Raw genomic sequence first — 14,527 nt, forward strand, 5'->3', positions numbered from 1 at the left:
CATAACCACAGGCGATGAGGCAAACCAATATTTTCTGCTTACAAATTGTGCTCTCTTACCCCCCTTGCGGATCCATCCCCGTAAACGTATTGCAGATAGACAGCATGAGGAGATCGGAGAAAAAAAAAGGGAGCAGTGGGAAACGGGTGATGAACAGAATAAAGCAGCTTTTCATATCATCCCAGGAGCGATTCACCTTAAAGAAGTGAGAGAGAAAGAGAGGACAGACAGAAGGTAAGCTTGTTCAAATTTGCTCAGAGTCTTAATTAAGGTGTGTTGTTTACATGCCCTACAGATTTTTTAAATATTTACAATAGAGGGAATTTAGTGACAGCAGGTCCTCAATCTCATATACTTAAACATGAAATGAGGCTAAAATGGTTTAGCGATTTGCCTTGTAGGAGCTGCGGTTCTTGCTTTATATTTCACTCTGACAGTACTGTGCTACAAAGAATCAATACTGCGAAACTCTGAATAGAATTTTCTTTCAGCTTGTTTAGACAGAAATACGTCTTTGGGCCAAGCTTTAATGTCAGCCAGTAACTGGCTGGCTTTCTTAGACTTGAAACCCTGGCCAAGCTCTCTAATCTCACTGTCAACAATGAGCCCTCGAGTCTTATCTCTGGACAACTTTAGAAGAAAAGCCAAACAGCTAAACGCATTTCCTCAATTCCAACAGGATCAAACTGGAAACTGAGCATCAAACGCCAGTGACACACCGGGTTGTGAAATATTTGTTCTTTGAACTGGTGTAGGTAACAAAATGTGACCTGGTGCGACTTCAGTACGTGACGAGCTGTCAGTCACCATTATGCTCGTGTGTGGATCACTTTCATCAGGTGCCAAAACAGTCAAATGCTGTAGTAAACTCTTCTTTTAAATGTAACTAGGCCAGAATTCACAATACACTGCCGGTGGGTGTAACTTTTTACTTCTTTCCTCCCTCCAACAAAATCCAATGTGAACCTACACACAAAATACACCACAAATCCATTATTTTATACACACACAATGTTGTGATCAATGCCCAAGTGTCTCTGAAGGTATGTAGGGCTGAGCACATAATCTTTGCATTGATAAGAAACTTAAAAATACTACTGATGCCTAGTGGCAAATACAGAAAGGTAAAATCAGACTACAAATATCAGGAAGCAAAAGAGAAAGAGGGAGAGAAAGAGCGACTATAAAGTCTGCCCCAGGGGAGACCCACAAATTAAAGCTTATAAAAGGCCTCATTACTGGAACAGCTCTTCTGTCCCCAGCAACCCCCTACTGAAAACACACACACACACACACACACACACACACACACATGCACACACACAATCGCTAAAATGTGTCGCTATGTACAGATGTTGCAAAAGTCAGTAAAATGCTTGGGAAATCTTATCACATCCACATTAGAAATCATCTTAAGCAATCTGACCCTGGAGCAGAAATCCAGTTTTAAGTTGCTGAGGTGTGTTTGTAAGAATAGCCAACAATGCACTAAATGATCCCAAAATAATCTATTTTGCTTTAATTTTTAAAAAATCCATTAGAATATTTATTAAAGATCATGTTTCATGAAGAAATTTGGTAAATTTCCTCATTCATTCATTCATTCATTTTCTTTTCGGCTTATTAATCCGGGGTCACCACTGTGTAATGAACCGCCAACTTTAATATCCACTGCTGAAAACTTAATTTGGACAATATTTAGATATTTTTTTCAAGAAAAGAAATTGATCGTTGAAGAAATTTTTTTTGAAGTCCATGTTCAAGTTTCAAGAATTCTGTTGATAACTATCAAGTCTAAAGGCAACTTCAAAGGAGGCAAGACAGATGTTGATTCTGTTTCTATATATTAGGGATACTTTATGTTTTAATGTTACACTGTTACTGTCAAGCCTGTCATGAGGATCTCATCTCCATTAATACTTATTACCATTCATTAAGATGGTATAACCAGCCCAATCTCATGATGAACTATTTCACGCACTTACTATTTTTGCATATTTTGTAATCGCATGAAAATGTACCTTTTATAAAAGGAGGCATGTCCCCAAACCCCACCCATAACTATAGCTCTCATTGGGAGATGAGATTGTACAAAATGATACAAATTAGCCATTAAATGAAAAAGTTATGAATTGCTGTAAGACTGCATTGGTACAGGTTAGTTGGGCTTGAATTATTAAGCAAGGTTGACATTTAAATTCTCTGCAATACTATTGGCCACCAAATACAAATCTGTTATATGTGAATGAATTTTAATTGCCTGTATGTATTGTATTATGCATCAGCTGGAAAAACCATTTTAGAAAAAAAATGTCTGTATTGTTCGGTTCGAGAACAATTTTTAACTACAATATATCATTATGTTCACAGTTATCATCCTTGGTGTGAAAGGGCCTTATATACTGTATGTGACCCTGGACCACAAAATTAAAATGATAAAATTTTAGTAGATTTTTAAATGAAGATCATGTTCGCTTTTAAGGCTTGAAACTTACGCTACTATTCTGAACAAATAGTGAGAAACAGAAAGCAGTTGAAGGATGGCGTGTTTAAATCCATTATTCATCTGACTCCATTGTAATTAATCTGACTCCATTAAAGCCGTTATCATCATTGATAAAGAGAAAGAATCTCAAAGCTTAAAGCAGGTAAAGCTGTTTATTAAGTTACATATATACAGACAGTAGAATGAAACAAACTAGCATAAAGAAATTAGCTGTAACATTTGCACTGCTGAGCAACAAAGACAGTAAAACTAGAATATGAGGCTACGCACCGGTGTGCGGGAGATGCAGAGTAAAAGCCATTCTCCCAGATCAACAGTTACCATTCCTTATTAAACCCTGAGCAAAGCATTGTCAACCATGAGTGAAAACCGCCCCCCAAAACTAGCTGAACATGAGAGCAAAGTTTAGGAGATAAAGTGGGGGAGAAGAACATTAACATACTCTCCTCAGGCCATAACTCAACAATAGTAAATATATTTTATAATAAAATACATTCAATCAATGTCTCTGTTGATTTCATCACTACAACACTGAAGTCATAAACTGTCAAATGACACCAAACATGACAAAGTTATATGAAGGAAGATCACAAGCAGATTAATTGTATAATGTGAAAAGCACATGGTTACTGTAAGCAAATGGCAGAGATGTGTATTGGAGCTGTGATCAGCTCTGCCACGTCAGAAGGACCCATCCCATGCTTTGAATGTCTCAGTAGTCCTTCATTAGCATAGAAGGAATATATAATAGAAAATATATAATATTTTCTCAGCTTACACCCTAAAAACATTTTGTAAATATATGATAATATATCAAAAATGAAGTTTTTTGTTAGTAATATGCATTGCTTAGCACTTAATTTGGAGAACATTTAGATTTTTTAAAGGGCCATGAAACCCCCTTCTTTCAGTTCAAGTCTACCTCAGAATTTTTTCAAAAAGCGTGAAACACTGCGAGCAAAGGGAGGAGTGGACAAGGCTGGCAGAGTAGGGGAAAAAGAGGGGAGCGATCAACTGTTGTCAGTTAGCTCATAAACTGAGACAAAAACCGTGAGGAGACCCATGATTTTATAGTTTATAAAGTTAAAATGCAAAGAAATAAACATTAAGTAATTTAATATCCTGCCACATTTGTTATTCATAATTTTATATACACATAACAAATTGGTATATTATCATAAAGATAATTGTGTTTATATAAACACTGTAAATAAGGGGGACGTCTTTCCTCCTCAATCCCCAGGTCTTTATGCAGACACAGTGGATAGCAATGCAGCAGGTCTCTTTTGATATCTATTCCAACCATTAACCCTGCTGGTAATCTGGAGAATTTTAAACAAAGGCAAACACAGCAGCATGGATATAGGCAATGTGTCTGAATGGTAACAAACTCAACTGATAAAAGACAAATTCCGCCATTCTCTGATTCTCATACAGCTCATTTGACAAAAAATGCTTGATTAACCAACCGATTTACTGTATCGGCCCTGACAGAGTCATGGGGGAAAACATGCAACAAACCTCGTGGATCATGAAAACAAAAACATACGACCTGTGCCATGCGCAGACGCAGTCTCACCCAGTCATTGGGTCTTACAGCTTCGCAGGTCTGCCTTGCTTTCGGAAAGCACATGCTCTAATCAATAGTTAAGATGCAGGGTCTTCTCATAGGATAAGAAAACTCAGCATAAGTGTCAGAATAATGAGAAACTGACACTTCATCACTCCACTAGCAGATTTGATGCTACATGACTAATTTTGATCCCGCCCCAAAATTATTTTAAACACGGAAGATGAAATTATCTAATAATAACTCAAAATGATCCAGTTTTTCCCACAACTAAAGCTGACAGGTGCTAACATTGTTTTAATGGATACTCAACACACAGAAATTTGTGTGAAAAAAAATCTTTAAAAAATCTTAAAAAAAGAGCTTGAGGCTTACTTTAAAACCTTTAAGCCTTCAGATACCAGATTTTCAAATAGATGTGTCTCAGCCAAATTGTACCCTATCCTAACATAACATATATCAATTGAAAGCTCATAAATTAAAAATGATAGAACTGACCTGCTATGACTGTATTTGTGGTTCAATGTTACATGCTCATTTTTAGTATTCGGGACTGATTCATTTTTGCTTACTAAAAACAATAATAACAAAATATTACAAAACATGTTGAGCTTTATTTTGTAGTCATATTTGACTACAAGCATATGTCAACTACAACACTACAGTCATTATAGCAATAGTCTGTTATCTGCTAACATCGCTAACCTTCAATGGAGGACAATGCCTTCTGAAATCCTTGACACAAATTATTCAGAGGCTTAGTAGGACCTCAGCATTGTAAGATGGAGTGTCAGGGAGACCTGCAAAATGTTTAATACAATCTATTTTAGTCAGCTCACCACCCGAGTGACCCTAAAATGAAATTCTATTTCACAGTGCATATTTTGGAAGGGGACTTGACAGCACAATTACTTACTCAAATTTATCTGGCCAGATGATATCATGATAATTGTATGCAGTTCTTAAAATTATTGCATGAGGCATGTAGGATCACGCATTGTACAATGACAGCAGTGTTCGTTTTTTTTTTTTTTTTTTTTTTAAATGCAAGGAAAACCTCCTTTGATTAAGGCCATGTAAACAGACAAATGTGAAAAACAGGAACCAATGTAATTTCTAGAATGGAATTTATTGATGTACTCCAGAAATGTTTTTCATATACTAAATTGCATTATCAAGTATTTATAGACTTTAAAAAAAAAACAAAAAAAAAAAAACAAGATTTTTATGTTAAGATATTATAGTTAAAGGATTACATCACCCCAAAGTTTAAATGTTGCTGTTAATTACTCACCCTCATGTTGTTCCAAACCCCTGAGGCCTTCCTTCATCTTCGGAACACAAATGAATATATTTTAGATGAAATCTGAGAGCTCCCTCATCTTCCATTGACAGCAACACTCCTGAAACATTTAATTTTTACAAAATGTATTTCAAGAAATGTTTACAGTTGATTTGGCTCACAAAATTGTTTATGAAGCTTTGCCGTCAGTGTTGCCAGATATGGCAACAAAAGCTGTGCAAAACCTGACAAAATGCCCAAAATATTAGATAAATATTTTATTTAGTTTTAATTTTATTTAAATCTAAATTAACCTAGTTACTTTGTCATAATTTTTTAACCATACAGCAATCAACGCCAGCAGTCACAGAACCCCAACAGGGAATACTGCCCCCACTGCTTTACTTTCAAAATGGGGTATAAATTTGTGCTGTTTGGCATTTTAAATTCTTTGAAACATAAGTAGCTGCTGCTTGTCAGTTAGACAACACTTTTATATTTGTACTTGCTGTCAATTGTAAAAAAAAAAAATTGCTAAGTGTTATGATAAACCACTGTGAGTTTAACTGCAGGCGCTGTGTGAAGCAAGTGCACGAGAAGGGGAGTCAGAGTTGTCCGGGAATCAGATTTTAATAGAACTTTCATTCACTACTCTTGAGGGTGGGTCCACGCGTATGCAATATGCACTGGTCATGACTAACTGAATGGAGTAAGAGTGCAAAGTTATGTTTCGTTGAAAAAGTTGCATGTAAAAGTTAAGTTTCAAAACCGCCTAAACTTTGTCAACCCGCCTATTTTGTACTCACACAATCAAATTCAAAACCACCAAATCTGGCAAAAATGATTACAGTTGAACCACTGAAGTCACAAGGAATGTTTTGACAATGATTTTAGCTCATTTTCTGCAAATTGAACGTCTGCGCCATGGTTGTCTATGAATGAGGATAGAGCTCTTGGATATCTAAAAAGTTTTAGTTTATTGTCTGAAGATTAACAAAGGTTTTAGGAAGTTGAAACAACATGAGGATGAGTAATTTAAAAAAAAAAAAAAGTCTAATCCTTTAAACATATTTCTAGACCAGCCCGTATCTTGATGTTGTGGTGGTCATGGAGGAGTGGAGAGAATGAGACTGATTGCTGAAAGACCTCAGTGGCAGACGAGTCTCCACATTGATCCCGTGGGCCACCTTAACACCCGCCAGTGACCTACTCACACCTGCAGCTTCTCCATGATGGACGTTCAGAATTCTCCAGCTTCTGGTGCCTAGACTATATCTCTGCACAAGAAGTTTGGCCAGAGAAGAAATGATCGTGCCATTCAACTGAGCCTGGATTCTCTCAAGGTTTTTTCCTTTAACTTTCATCAACTGGTAAAGTTTGTTCCTCACTACTGTCGCCACTGGCTTGCTTGGTTTAGGACTCATGGAGCTGCACATCAGTGGATTTGCTTTTCAGTGTTTGGACTTTCTGCAGTGAAATTTAATCCACACTGAAGTGAACTAAACTGAACTGAACTGGTTTTTTTTATTTACTAGAACTTCATCTATGTTAAGCTACTTTGACACAATCTACATTGTAACAGCGATAAAGAAATAAAGATGAATTGAATTGAATAAACAAAGACTCCCCTAGGCTTGAGTGTATTTGTGCAGGACCTCATTAGCAATATGAAAATCCATCTTATGTCAATAAAAAACACAAAAATGCCTCTTAGTAAGTCAAAACACAACCATATGCGTTCTCTACCTTCACTCAGCTGTAATTGGAGGCATCACTCCAACCACAAAAAAAGAAAGTCTGTTTACTTATGATGAGTTCTGCATTTGCCAGAGTTGATAAAACCTTATTTCTCTGTGAATTTGTCACTGTATCCAAACTCCCAAGCCGAGTTTTGCTTAGGGATTGATGGATCAAAGAGACATCCCACTGCTTTGTTTGTTGAATGTACACATACTAGAGACTCTCTGTTTTTTTTTTTTTTCCTATCTGTTTATATTTGTAGGGTTGGTTCGAGTTTTGTAAGTCCACTCTTTAAACCCAGAGATGAGGTTTTGAATTAGAAATGAATGCATTGATGTGCCTTTTGTGTTGCTACTCTTTCATTCTGACAGTTACCGCATTATTTAATCAGTACAATATATCAGTTCAGTCTATCTTTATTAGTTTATACCTGAACCCTGTTTCACTGGATGCATTTAATTTTTTTAATATATGTTACATTTATTATTATTATTATTATTTATCCTCAACATTTTATTAATAAAAATACTGTTTATTATGAATTAATCCTAAATTATTGATTGTTAAATATAATGTTAATTACTGTTTTTTTCTTCACTACTACAGTATGTCATTATATTTCATATGATTTGTTTGTTGAATGTAAACATCAAAAATTATTTGGCAATACATATCTTACATATTATGTAACCTATGACATGCTGATCAAGAAAGTTTGCATTTGATTTTGAAAGAAAGAAACATACCCTCCCATTGCTTCATTAAAAATATTTGTTAATATTTATTTATTATTATTATTTAATCTTTTACAAAATAGCAACAAATTATTTTGCAACTTGAATATCACAGACGTATGAAATCTGTTAAATTCTAAGAAATGATTCAAATTCTATAGACAAAAATGCCTGTTTTATGAGCACTGCTACAGTATTGCTTCCTCACCCACCCTGCCTGTCAGCAGAGCATTTTCTCCCTTTTGTCTTTCACATTTTAAGGGGGAGCCTGGCTGGCAAACCTGCGACAAGTGTCTCAGATAGTGACGGTGAAGAGAAAAATCCCCTGTGAGAGATCCCGCTCCTGCCCGCCTTGCTTCTGTCAGCACTCATTTGGAGCTCTTGGGCTCAAATAGTAGCAAGGTGAGACATTTCTCCTGCTACACCTATATTGTTTCTCAGCAGACAGCGTTGTGTCCTTGAAGTGTGTCCTCTTAAAACACAGCTCTAAAAAGCACCCTGTTAGCATTGTTATCTCTTTGGGAGACACTAATCAGTATCTTAGTGGTGGCTGTCTATTCTGGCCTTTAAAAAAAAACATGGGAAACTGCCTGCCATGTGTTAGTTGTGCTATTCTGAGAATAATACAGTTATTTCAGAGATCTACATTTGCTGTCATGTGGTAATCTCTCTGCATTTATACCAGGTACACTACAGTATGTGCATTCTTAAAAAAAAAAAGTTAAATGTGTGTTATGTTGTATATAATATTTTAGGCTTGCCCACATTCAGCCACATCCATTTAGTTGATTGAAAAGATTGATTCTTTTTATTATTCATGCGATTCATGCAAAGTATGTTATTTTAAATACATATATTTTTCTCTGTAACAAGTGGGGGTCAATTCTAGAAGTATACTTAATATTTCTGAAATATTCATGATAACAATGCTGTGCATTGGTAATTACAGTAGTATAACATTAAGTGTTGAGGTAACGGTGTTATATGTAACGCACGCTTTGTAATAATAATAATATTTTTCCATAGTAACAAGTAATGCATTAGTTTGAAAAAAGGTTATATTATTTGAGTTGATTTTACAAATATGTAATGTGAATTACTTTTTATCTTGCTTAATTGGCTTTTACAAAATATATTGTAACATAAAAATGACCTTAGTCAGGTTGAATCACACACTCAATGTGGGAGCATGCTGAAAGGGAACAGACAGTCAGCTCGCATTCATCATCATCATCATCAGGTTTCTTTTTTCAAAGCAGATGAGTCAGTGTACTGTTATAGTAGCTGATTAACTCAGGGTAATGTATTTTTTTGGAGTCAGAGGGGATACCTGGTATGTTAGTACATACTGAAGACACAAACCGTTTCATGACAATTTAGCTTGACTGATTCACTTGTTAGATTCGATTAAAAACAAACAATTCATTAGTAAATGGTCTGTCATCACTACATACTGTACAGTCATAAACATAAACAATGGCAGGCCGGAGACTTATATTTTGCACAACAGATACTTGTTATTTCGAACTCATCAACGAGAAGAAGTGGATTGTCCTTAAGTGTAGTTTATGTGTAAGTAAAACTCTTGACAACTGCAAGAAACAAGACATCAGGAAAAAAAAAGACTGGATGCAAAGCACTACACCCGTACACCACCTCCAGCTAAACAACAAATGATTTACATCAGGTCATGTTCTCCAGGTAAAACAGTTCATTCGACTAAACTAAAAACAAAAAATGGTTATTTCTTTTATTGTTGAGTACAAGCAGCCAATGTCTACTGTAGAAGCAATTATGTTTTGTATTATAGTAAGACTTTTTACTTTTTTGGGAAATGATTTTCACATCTGTTAAGGCCACGTGAAGAAATGTATCGAATGTATGAAGCTCAAACATTTATTTTGATTTGGGGATGTTTTGTTTATCGTCTTATTGTTGATTTTGTTATTAAACATTTTAAAGGTTTAAAATCTGTTTTTGCCCTAATATAAATTATCTCATGTTAGTACTCTTAGGCTTTATTGCAATCTTTATCTCAATGGACAGTGAATTTACTTAACTAATAGCACAAAATGTACAAATATAGCAAATACATTACTTTACATGCTGTCATTAATCTGCATATACAGCATGTATAGCTCTGGGCTCAGAAAGTTCTCAAAATATATTCTCAAAAATTTTATCCTACATTTTTTAAAGGAAAATGAAGGTGTAGGTAATTTAGGTGGTTGTTAAATGCAGAGCTTCTCTATAAAAAGGAGAAAAAAAACACTTGCATGTTCTGAAAGAGATCAAACCTCAGCCATAATGAAAATTCATGCAAAAGTATTGTAACACATTACTTTCCATAAAAAGTAACTAAGTAATGCAATTATTTTCTTTTTTTTGAGTAAGTAACTTTATTGTGAAGTATTGTTAAGTATTGTTAAGTATTGTAATGCACCACTTTCAAAAGTAACTTCACAAGAAAAAAAAATCACAGTAAGAGCTGAGTGATAAGACTTGCATAAATACATTCAGCAGTCTACATGTGTTTGGTGCCTCATTACAAACATATACTGCAAATTTCACATTATACACATTAAAAAAAAACAAAAGAGGTAGTTAAACGTATGTTTCTTCAGAGGTGATGCATACAGTTAGAATCCGTATATCCTGCATATTGTGTTTTGTTGATGAGCTGTGATAAAATACTGCATGCCTTGCTGCAATTCTTTAAAGCATTATGATACTAGTCTCATTTTCAAAATAAGAGTCCCACATACACAGTAAGTAACACAAACTGTAGATTAGGGGATCCCAACCTTGTTCCTGGAAAGCTACCCTCACAATAAATAAATAAATAAATAGATAAATAAATAAAAAATACATACATACATACATACATACATCAATAAATAAATAAATAAATAAATAATTGAAGATGATTCTTTTGAATTTACTATTTTTATTAGTTAAGTGGTTGTAAACAATTTATTTGGCTTGAATTAAATTGAACATTACTGACATCAGTTTATTCAGTGTTTCTGCAGATTTCAGTTGCAACCCTGACCAAACACACGTCTGTAATTATCAAGTGCTGCTTCAGGTCCTATTACTTGATTCAGGTGTATTTGATCAGGATTAAAGCTGATTTCTGCAGGAAGGTAGCTCTCCGGGAAAAGGGTTGGTGACCCCTGCTATAGATTAAACTTAATAATAAGGAGGAAATTTAAAATTTTTGTAATCTCACTTGGAAACATTGCCAATCAAACACTGCTGGGGGTGTGCATATTAGTAAACCTTTGTGGATTGTCACATTCACCGGTATTTTTTACTCACAAGATTTACATGAGAAACAATGATCTTTGAAAGTCATGATGTCACATTACCATGTGCCGAACATTTATTATTTAGCTATGGTATATCCAGATTTTCATTCTGTGTCACAGACATTCATTCTAAGGCAGCTTTAAGAGTGTTAGCAGGTTGGAAACGTTAGAATCAACACTTGACTCCAAAAGCAGCAGAATTAAGGAATCAGTTATAGAATCGACTCCCAGCCTTAGTCTATGTAATGTACACAAAATAATCATCTTATTGGTATTTTATTATTTAAAAAGTAACTACATCTACACGGATCCCTTTGGCTAGTCTTAACACCTCTCTAGGACCTGCACTTCACAATGAAGAATGGATATCTTTCTCAAGGCCACCGGCATCTCTCAGACTAGAGCTCTGACTCTTTTGTGTGGCCAGAGGAGAACTGATTCCTTGCCTGAGCCTGGCTTCTCCCAAGGTTTATTCTCCATTTCTGTAAACTGGTAGAGTTTTAGTTGTTGCCACTGTCACCTCTGGCTTACTTGGTTAGGGATGATGGAGCTGCTCTTCAGTGGGTCGTCCTTCAACAGTTACATTCGTATTAAACTGAACTGAATCGGTTTGAATCAAACTATAACTACACAGGTATTCAACCTGCCTGACATAAATATGTGCCAGAAAGTGAAATATATGGCCTTTATTTTATTACCCCCTTACTGTTCATCGATGTAAAGTGACTTTGACACAATCCACATTGTATAAAGTGCTATAGAAATAAAATTGACTTGATGTGACTTGGCATAGACACAAGAATGGTTTCAAAATGGCATTATTTTTTATATGAACCTTTTCCAAAACAATGTTGTCTGTTGATTCTAAATCGGCAGATTTTTTCAACACTTCTCATAGCACCCAGATTTTTTAAAAAGTTAAAGTTTGTATTTACTTTCAGGATTTTAAATTAACTCAAGACCTGCTTTAGTCACCCATCTACTACTTGACAACAAGTATACTCCAATCTAACAATGAGTATGTTATTATGTCAGTTATTGCAGATTCCTAAGATTCAAATGACTTGATCATGAAATGCCAGGTGAGCAAAAAACACATCTTACACATGGGCAAGGCCAGAGTTCAGCTGTGAAGGAAATGGAAAATCCAGCCAATTAGAAAGCAGGTGCATATTTGCATACAGCCCATCAAGAGCAAGTGCCCCTAACATGAGGTGCACTCTAACAAGGGTGTGTGTGTGCGTGTTGGGGAGTGAAATAAGCACCAAGTGCAAAAATCCTGGCTGAAACTACACAAGAAGGAGCGAAACATGTCTCTTAATGAAGCAAGGCACAGTCCTCGGCTATAATTTTCAAAGGCGCGTGGAAAGATTAAAGTCAAAGGAGTCTCCCAATGGCTTCGAGCCTGCGTTTCTTTGAAAAGCACCCCCAGTGCACAGAATCTCAACCCCCCCACTCCAACTCCACAACACACGCACGACCCACCCCGCCGTCTTCCTTTCTCTTTCTCTCAAATAACTGAAGCTGCACTTTAGCCACCAAATCTCCCCCCTGATCCTATCATTAAAAGAACACTAGTGTGGGGCTTTGCACACAAGTTGGCGAGCCAGCACGAAGCAGCTCAGTGCTAAACAGCCACCTTCTTTCTGTGAAATACGGATAACAGCCTTAATGCGTAAATGTGTGTATGTGTGTGTGTGTTTGCACGTACGTATATACTTTGAAATGCACGCTTTCTAACACATTTGTGCCCTCCATGAGACAAGCGTACTCCCGACTCAGTGTACTCTATGTGTACGTTTCAGCACGCTCACACATACAGGCATGTACAATAGGATAAATAATTGATTTTCATGGGGGCTTCATGTGTTAAGAACAGAGGAGGCGTGCCAGTAGCGTTTTCACTTCAAATTTGTATTGTCTTTAGTCTCCGCCAGTCATCAGCATATCTAACACCTGCCTCAGTCAGATGTCTAGTGGTGCCTAAGCCTGGAACCCGCTTTCATCTCTGTACTGTTACTGAAACACAAAAAAAGTATGCGTGGAAAAAAAATCATACCACCACACTGTTTCAAGAGATCATTATCTATCAAGGAAACCAGGCCACAAGTTCGATCGCTCAGCTAACACCATCTCTCTCTGTGTATAATATGTATGTGGGCTAACCTTTGTTTGATTGTGTTAACGTCTGAAATGTTTTTAAAAAACAGAAAAGGTCCTTGACAGGTATTGTGAAAAGGTGAGTCAGTGAATGAAAGGAAAGCCATGTAGTTTTTTTAATGCACATCAGTGATAGTAACGATTGAAAAAAATAAGGGATCATCTTTGTCTGTATGCATTAAACATTAGCAATTAAAAAGTGTAAGTTTCAGGCTATGAGAAAGGCTGACTGCGGGTCTCCGTTTTTTTTTTTTTTTTTAAGGAACTGCCCCAACTTCCTTTCCTGTTTAACAGGATAAACAGCCTCTTATTTGTGCGGGAAGGCAGTTGCCTACGGTGTTCAACAATGTCAAAATATTCTAAATAAAGTTTTTATTTATTTATTTATTTAATTATTACTGAATTTATTTCACAAACTCTTAATTTAAATAACTTAAAAATAGTGTCATGAAGGTTCAGTAAAAAATCAATACATATTCATATCTTTAATTACTAATAAAAGCCACATAGACTTTAACCGCACCTAATTGTTTCTTCGTCTTCAGGCAATTTTATGTCCCATATTTGTTTTTAAAAAATAAGCACAAAACTCACTTGAACATTCTCATTTTTTTTCTAGATTTACTGGATTAAGTATGGGATTGTGTGATTTTGTCAATTTTATCTGTCAGAAAATAAACATTTGGCCAGCATTACAAATATTTTCACTTGTAGTGATTGAAAATCAGGGTTAGTCTATTGATTTTTTTTTTAGCTCTTCTGAAGTAATGAAAATATATATTGTGTTGTCTAAAACTAATTATAAACGTTTGAACATGACCCCTGCTTATTTATTCATTTTCCTTTGGTTAGTCCCTTTATTCATCAGGGGTCGGCACAGCGTAATGAACCGCCAACTTATCCAGCATATGTTTTACACAGCGAATGCCCTTCCAGTCGCAACTTAGCACTGGGAAGCATCCATACACTCTCGCATTCACACACATACATTATGAGCAATTTAGTTTATTCAATTCACCTATAGTGCATGACTTTGGACTGTGGAGGAAACCGGATCACCCAGATGAAACCCACATCAACATGGGGAGAACATGCAAACTCCACACAAAAAAGCCAACTGGCCCAGCTGGGACTTGAACCAGCGACCTTCTTGCTCTGAGGCATCAGTGCAAACCACTGAGCCACCCTGCTTATTTTTTTAATAATAAAATGTTGTAAATAACA

At 35.8% G+C, this 14,527-nt stretch overlaps 1 protein-coding gene and 1 long non-coding RNA gene across 4 annotated transcripts in view; one reads left to right on the forward strand and one right to left on the reverse strand.

Annotated features, from left to right (window-relative positions):
* The window catches only part of LOC147846934 (uncharacterized), a 138,010-nt gene that overhangs the window by 22,428 nt on the left and 101,055 nt on the right, over positions 1-14,527 (reverse strand). For 2 of the 3 annotated variants that reach the window (XR_015476718.1, XM_087237368.1), the window contains 2 exons: positions 5,371-5,479; positions 60-196 (listed from right to left, as the gene is read on the reverse strand). The gene's annotated coding sequence lies outside the window, so the exon portion shown is untranslated. The remainder of the gene's footprint in view (positions 1-59; positions 197-5,370; positions 5,480-14,527) is intronic. The other variant, XM_087237373.1, reaches the window with a different exon arrangement.
* Positions 7,901-10,661, forward strand: LOC147846935 (uncharacterized). The gene is made up of 3 exons (XR_015476722.1): positions 7,901-9,479; positions 9,520-9,758; positions 10,188-10,661. It is a non-coding gene; the product is annotated as an uncharacterized LOC147846935 (long non-coding RNA).

The sequence above is a fragment of the Danio rerio genome, chromosome 1, assembly GCF_052040795.2.
Source record: "Danio rerio strain M-AB ecotype USA chromosome 1, GRCz13ab, whole genome shotgun sequence".
Classification (NCBI taxonomy): domain Eukaryota; kingdom Metazoa; phylum Chordata; class Actinopteri; order Cypriniformes; family Danionidae; genus Danio; species Danio rerio.